The sequence below is a fragment of the Phyllopteryx taeniolatus genome, chromosome 17 (genome assembly GCF_024500385.1).
Source record: "Phyllopteryx taeniolatus isolate TA_2022b chromosome 17, UOR_Ptae_1.2, whole genome shotgun sequence".
Classification (NCBI taxonomy): domain Eukaryota; kingdom Metazoa; phylum Chordata; class Actinopteri; order Syngnathiformes; family Syngnathidae; genus Phyllopteryx; species Phyllopteryx taeniolatus.
The window spans coordinates 19,364,899-19,371,906 of NC_084518.1; positions in this window are offsets into that span (position 1 = coordinate 19,364,899).

Below are 7,008 nucleotides of genomic sequence, written 5' to 3' on the forward strand. Positions count from 1 at the left end.
ACACCATTGTGGAGGAAGTTTCATTACTGTGCCGTAAAACTGACGAAAATCACTCTTTCAGATCACATACTTGATCGTATAAGTAAAACAAAAATAAAATTATTCTACTGTCACTCGGAAAATGTCAACGATGCCTCAACGACGATTATAAAGCTTTGTAGAATTTCCTCAGTTTCGGAGGATTAAGTAGTAAAACTCGACACGACTATTTGAGCATAAACTTAATTCAATTATTTAGCGTCGCCCCTGTGTCTAGTAGTATACCCGCTTTCGATTGCGGCACAAGCCCTAGAATTCGCCCAAAATGGCTGCTTCAAGCAAAAATGGCCAACTTCCTGTTCAATTTGGAAGATGGGTCCCTGAGACTTTTTCGTGCGGCCTGTTATGATAAACATGTACACCCAATTTCGTGTTGATCGGTCAAATTGGTGTCAGGGACACATTTTTTTCAAACTTTCTAGAGGGTGCTAACAGAGTGAGTTTTCAGGGGTTGGGGAGTTGTTTTCAACTGGATTCACACAAATATTGCAAATATTGGCAAGTTTTCGGGCATGGTGAGGCTTCCAAAACGCAAATTCATTGGAGGATCATTTGGTTTAGATTAAGAGTTCATTAAATTTGCTCGGCATGGAATTCGCCCAACATGGCTCCTTCAAACCCAAAATGGATCACTTCGTGTTTAGTATTGGGCCTGGGACTGTGGGACTTTTTTTGCACGTCCTTTATAATAGCCAGTGAATTTTGTGCCAATAAAAGTGGTATCGGGGGCTAATTTTTCCTAACTTTCTAGGGGGGGCTACTGAATGAGTTGGTGGGAGGTCGGAAGCAGGTATCCTAGACAGATGGGCGATGCGAAATTGCCGAGTTCATTCCATCTAATGTTGGAGCATGGCGTCAAAGTTAGCAACTCCTGCTGTCTGATCCGCGTAAACAACGTTAGCTCTTTTATTATTCATGGCCGCTAATTCATCACACGACAGTAAAGCCGAAGTAATCGGCCTGCCAAACACGCTGGCACGTATAATGTGTCGCTAGCCTCGGAGCGTGTGATGCAAGAGGACATTAAGGCGAACAAGTATTGATAAGACGCGCACCTATCATATCGAGTTCCAGTGGATGCTGCATCGGTTTACTGGCGCATTGTAAGGTGATGTTACGCGACAGAGAACCTGATGCTGACAGATCACATGCATGTGTCTGTGCATGTGGAATCTCCCTGGGAATGTTTTGAACTCCTGTTTCCACGCCAGTGTCATACCGAACAATCGATTCCGCGCCATTGGTGGGATTTCAAACAATGAACTAATCGACTATTTTGCTTGATTTACTATTTTTTTACATTTTATTTAATGTAATTATTGAGTTATTCAGCCGGCACGGTGGACGACTGGTTTCTATGTGCCCTGCGATTGGCTGGCGACCGGTTCAGGGTGTATCCCGCCTCCCGCCTGAAGATAGCTGGGATAGGCTCCAGCAGCCCGCGACCCTAGTGGGGATAAGCGGTAAAAGAAAATGGATGGATGGGTGGAGTTATTCATTTATTTGTTTATTCATTTATTTATTTCAAGAATGTATTGATTAATTTTATTTATTTATCTATTGGTCATTTATTCGAAAATATTTTGTGACTTATTTATTGTATGTATTTTTGATTTAGTTGACTTTACTTCCATTTTAGTGGTGACTTTGCATTTGGCACAAGTAGGTTAGTGTCCCATCACAGCTACTCAAATTGGAAAAAAATAATTAATTAACATCTTTTTGTAAGTGTTACTGTGGTATTTTTTGGGGGGAAAAAAATTCCTTAAGGGACACAAATGTTTTGACAGGGTAAATTCTAACTAGCAACAAAGAGAACATGCAGAAGGCAAATTATCTAGCTCGCTAAAATTTCCTTTTCAAAATTTCGCGGGTTAAGGTTGGCAATTTGTGCCCCACGAATTGTGCCTGGGAGCAAGCCAAGACGAGTTGCTGTCAAGAGCAATTCTACATAAGTTTCATTGATTTTGCAAACTTGATCCAGCTGTACGGAAAAAGAAACCTCAGATACATTTTCAACATTAACTTTTTCGGCGTGAGCCATTATTGTTTTCCTTGATTTTCTTTTAATGTTTTGTTGGAGAGGGGGTTTGGGGCACAAATGGTTATGCCCCACGAATTCTTCCTAGCAACAAGAGAATGCTAGCTAGCTAAACAGTCTTTTTTTTTTTTTTTTTAAACCAGCGTTACATACTTGTTTTGATGTGATTTAAGAATAATTGCCTCCATGCGGCCTCACCGGGAAGTCTATGAGTCATGTGTAGCCACATGACTTTTTAAGGAGTTTTTCTCTCTTTACACGGCAACAATGAAGTGTTCATAATGGCAGTCCCGCGCGGTAACGCGATAGGGCAGGAGATTTAAGTCTTTCAGGGTTAAAAGACGTCGCGGCGGGCTGTTTTGTCGATCTGTTGCTGGGCTCCCATGTTTACTGTGTCAAAGTTGCATCATCACAGAAGTATTTCCGGAGACTTCCTTGCACCCATATATGTTCACAGATCAGTGATGGTGCAATGCACCTTCTTTGCTTCCTGTCCTATGTCAGACACACATCTGATTATACATTTTTCGCCCTGACGTCCTTCACTATAATTGACATAATTAGCAGGACTTTCTTTTTTTCCATTTTACAATAGCTTTTTCCGTCAACCTCAGCGTGTTGTGCAATGTATCGGCAACATGAGCTAAATAGCCCTGACAGAGAGTCATAAAGTGCATTAGTTCCCTTACTGATAAGAAAATTCTGCCACTAACGTTAATGATTTCTTAAAACTTATTAAGTTGGATGGTGTATTGGTACACTTAAAAAAAAAAAAAACATCTTTCATTGGAAATGAGTGGATTGTCATTACGATTTTGTATGCTTTGCCGTTGGCCTACAATGTAAACAAAAAATAATAATAATAATCTGCAATAATTTTTTTTTTTTAATGATTTGTTGGTTTTTTTTGGTTATTTTTTTTTTTTTTGTAATTTGTTCTTTTTGAGTTGACACAGTTAGCATGCTGTAAAATGTCTGACGGCTGCTATAAACCGATAACGGCCGTGATCCGATGATGTGTCACATCTGAGCTGCTGAAAGGATTTTGAGTCTTTTTTTTGTGACAGGAAGTGCCCGGGCCATAGGAATGTATAGTACAGTAGAATGAATTTGCCACAAATCTGATGATCATAGAAATAATCATTTGGATATCAGTTAAAAAAAAAAAAAACATGGTTTTAAAATTATTTGTAAATATCCAGACATTTTCAACACCGCTTATCCTGGTTAGGGCCGCGGGGCGCTGTAGCCTATCCCAGCTGACTTCAGGCAAAAGGCAGACTACACCCTGAACTGGTCGCCAGTCAGTCGCAAGGCACACATACAACCATTTGCACTCACATTCACACCATCGCTGAGTGGGAACTAACCCCACGCTGCCCACACCAAAGTCAGGCGATTGTACCACTACACCATCAGTGACTTATTTGTATATATGTACAGTATATATACCATACATAAAGTATGGTACACATTTGCTTATTTTTACCAAAGCCATTTCAATTAAAAATAATTCCGAATTTGACTACACGTTTGTGTGTGTTTTTAGATGTGGATGTTATTATTTTAATCTTACCAAAGGGATTTGAGTTTGAAAAATATATTTTTTAATTGTTTTAGATATTTCAGCATTTTTATACTTCAGTAGTTTTTAAAATATTGCTTTGTTTTATCGAACCATTTGATTCCTAAAAAGATATTTTATTCATCAAATTATTTTTATATTATTTCCCTTTTTTATATGATTTATTTTTACCAAGTCAAGGTTTTAATTTTTTTCTCTAAAATACAGTGTATAATTTTATATTAATTCGTATTTTTTTATATTCTTCTTTTTCTATACCAAGACAAATATTAGATAAATTAATATATGTATAAAATAAATACAATGAATAATACAACTTATTATATTTAATATTTTTTATATATTTACCTTATTTTATTTTACCTACTTTTACCAAAGCAATTTTATTTTAGAAAATAATAAAATTGTATACCTTTTTTTAAAAAAATATACATATTAACAATTGAGAAGGACTTTACCTTTCCCTTAATTCGTTATTACTAAAATAGGGTTAGGTTTGAAAATCAGTTTCTCAATTCATTTTTCTTTGATAGTTTGACTGTGTGGCATCAATTGTTGATAAATTTTGTCTTGAACTGATGGAATAAAAGTTTCATTCGTTTACTGTCTAAAGAGTAGAAGTAGAAGTAATAAAAGGCTAGTTATCTCCCAAGCCTTTCTTATCTGTATAATCACATCCTCACTTTTATCAGATCCGATCGTATCGACCTAATAGGAGGTCTCTTTTGTCACTCTGCTCTGCTTTTCTTTTTTCCTCAAACTTGACAAAGCATCACCGAAGCGGATCGATGCCTCAACCGTGGCCTTGAAGGAAGGCAAACAAGGCGGCATCATTCCTGAGAACAATCACAGACTGTTCACTGGTTCCTCCCTTGGTCAATAGCAGGCCGGGCAGCCAATCGCGGCGCTCGGTTTTTAACACGCCCCCTCCACAACTACCAGGGGTAACATCTTATACCGAGCACACAAATGCTAATGTAACATATAACATCATTATTATTTTACCTGAGGAATTACAACGAGGCTTCACGTTAGTAAGCATAGCAGTAGCATTTTAGCTAACAGTAGCATAGCATTATTTTACGAATAATAGAAGTGGGTGTTCATTTTTGACGGATTCAACTGACTATGCACCCGACCGCATAGCATTACCCAAATTATAGTCACTGGGCCTCATGTTAGTAGTTTAGCGTTAGCATTAGGTTTTGGCGAGTACCGATACCAGGGAGGCTATCGTGATTGGGCCGATACCGGCCTTTTTTCAAGATTTTGGGTACTTGTGAAGGCTGCCGATACTAGCCACCAATCTGACGTTGAGTAAGTTATCGTTGCCAGTAGTTGGCGCTACCCTGTGGTGGTTTGATGCATCTGCGAGTCATCATGTGCATCAGAAAGGAAGAAAGTCTTTGCACTTTTCTGTCATCGTGTTCATTAAAAATTGTCTGGAGCAAAAATACTATGTAGTGGTATCATTAAAACTACTCAGATTACTCGTTTCCAAAAAATTATGCTGTAATTGTAAGCTCATTGGCTCAAATGGTCATGCTATGCTGCTAACGTGAGACTGAGTTAAGATAGACCGATAAAGCTCTCCTGCTCTTATAGCTGTAAAATAACGTTGGTACCTCGTTTGGCTAAATGCTAAAACCATTACAGCCGGTTAATATCCATGTCCTTAAACTCAACTAAGGGCGTTTGCCTGCTACGTGTTCTGATGGGTCCTCATTAAAAAAAATGTCACCGTTAGGGAGGAATGCGACCATTCCGGTTGTCGTCTCGCAGATCGTCAGATGCTGCCGCTCAAATCAGAGCAGGACGATTATATAATTAATCCAGTTTTTTTCTGGAAATCCTCACACGGGTAAAAAACTGCAGGAAAAAGTCTTTTTGGGAAATGCTAGTTTTCAGCGACCAATGCTAACTGGAATCAGTCGTGTTGTTTCTTGTTGATGTGAATCCACTGAACATTTTTTTTGTTTCATCATGAATTGTAGTGTAATTATGTGTTATTTGACAGCAATTAAATGACTATTAAAAGAGGATCCTCCCTAACTGTGTGTTACCTCAAGTGACTTCATGTCCTTTTCTAGTACAGCGATTGTACCTTTTTTGTGATGTTTTTACATTTAGCCAAGTATGTGGGCAGACGAGAACGGCAATGTTCCTGCTCAGAGGGAAAAAAAACATACCGTACAACTGTATTGGTTCTCAACAATAACACTGAGGGGTTGTTTGTATTTGTATTATGATAAATTTTTTTAACAATTCAGTGCAAGGATACTTAAACCATAATAGATTTAAGGACACAATAAGTGTGTATATATGTGTGTGTGTGTTTGTAATTATCCCTACTTGTTTATCTACCAGAATCTGTTTCTTCATCTCATATCTATGTACTCCTTTCACATAGCGCCCCCAGTGTTCAGACTAAGACACCACATAACTGAAATACCTTGCGTTACAGGCTACATTTAATGTGACAAGACAAGAAAAACATGCGGTTGGATGTTAAAATGCCAGTAATGAAAAATTATGTTTGAGTGAAATGTATGACATGTTTAAGAAAAACTCGTGTTTTTGAACAATATTTGATTAAAATCAACCACATTTGCATCACAATTGCAAGGCATAATGGCGTTATCAAGTATTGGTACTTGGTATCAGTGAGTACTCAAATGTAAGTACTTGTACTTGGTCTGAAAAAAAAAAGCGATACTGTTGCATCCCTAGTTTTTTTTTTTTTTTTTTTTTTTACTATTTAGTGTGTGGCCCACAACACATTTGAAGAGACATTAACGTTTTGATTTACACATTTTTTATATTTTGACATATGTTTTTTTTTTTTTTTAATTAATCAATTTTTATGTATTTATATTGTTTTATATTTTACACTTTTATTTACTTATTGGTCAACATTTGTATATGTATCGAAAAACATCGAAATAATTTTTATTTTTTGTTACAACATAATTAACGTATTATTAGTAGTAGTAATGTTAGTAGTAGTAGTAGGAGTAGTAGTATTTTTGTTGTTGTTGTTAGGTAGTGCAGTACACATACCTGTGTACAGGAAATATATATATACTTTATTCATTTATTAACATAAAACAACGACTATGAATTATTTAAATATTTTAAGATGTACTTAAAAAATCAATTCTTCTTTTTTTCCACAATAAAGGAATTCTTACAACTCTCTCACTTTTAGCAAATTAAAAAGATTTCATATGTTTTATGTTTACAGCTAAAGATAAGATTGTGATTCCCTTTTCTTTCTTTTTCCCCTGCAGGCATTGTTAACTAATATGTTTTTTTTTCGTGTGTAAACTGCAAAAAGAGATAT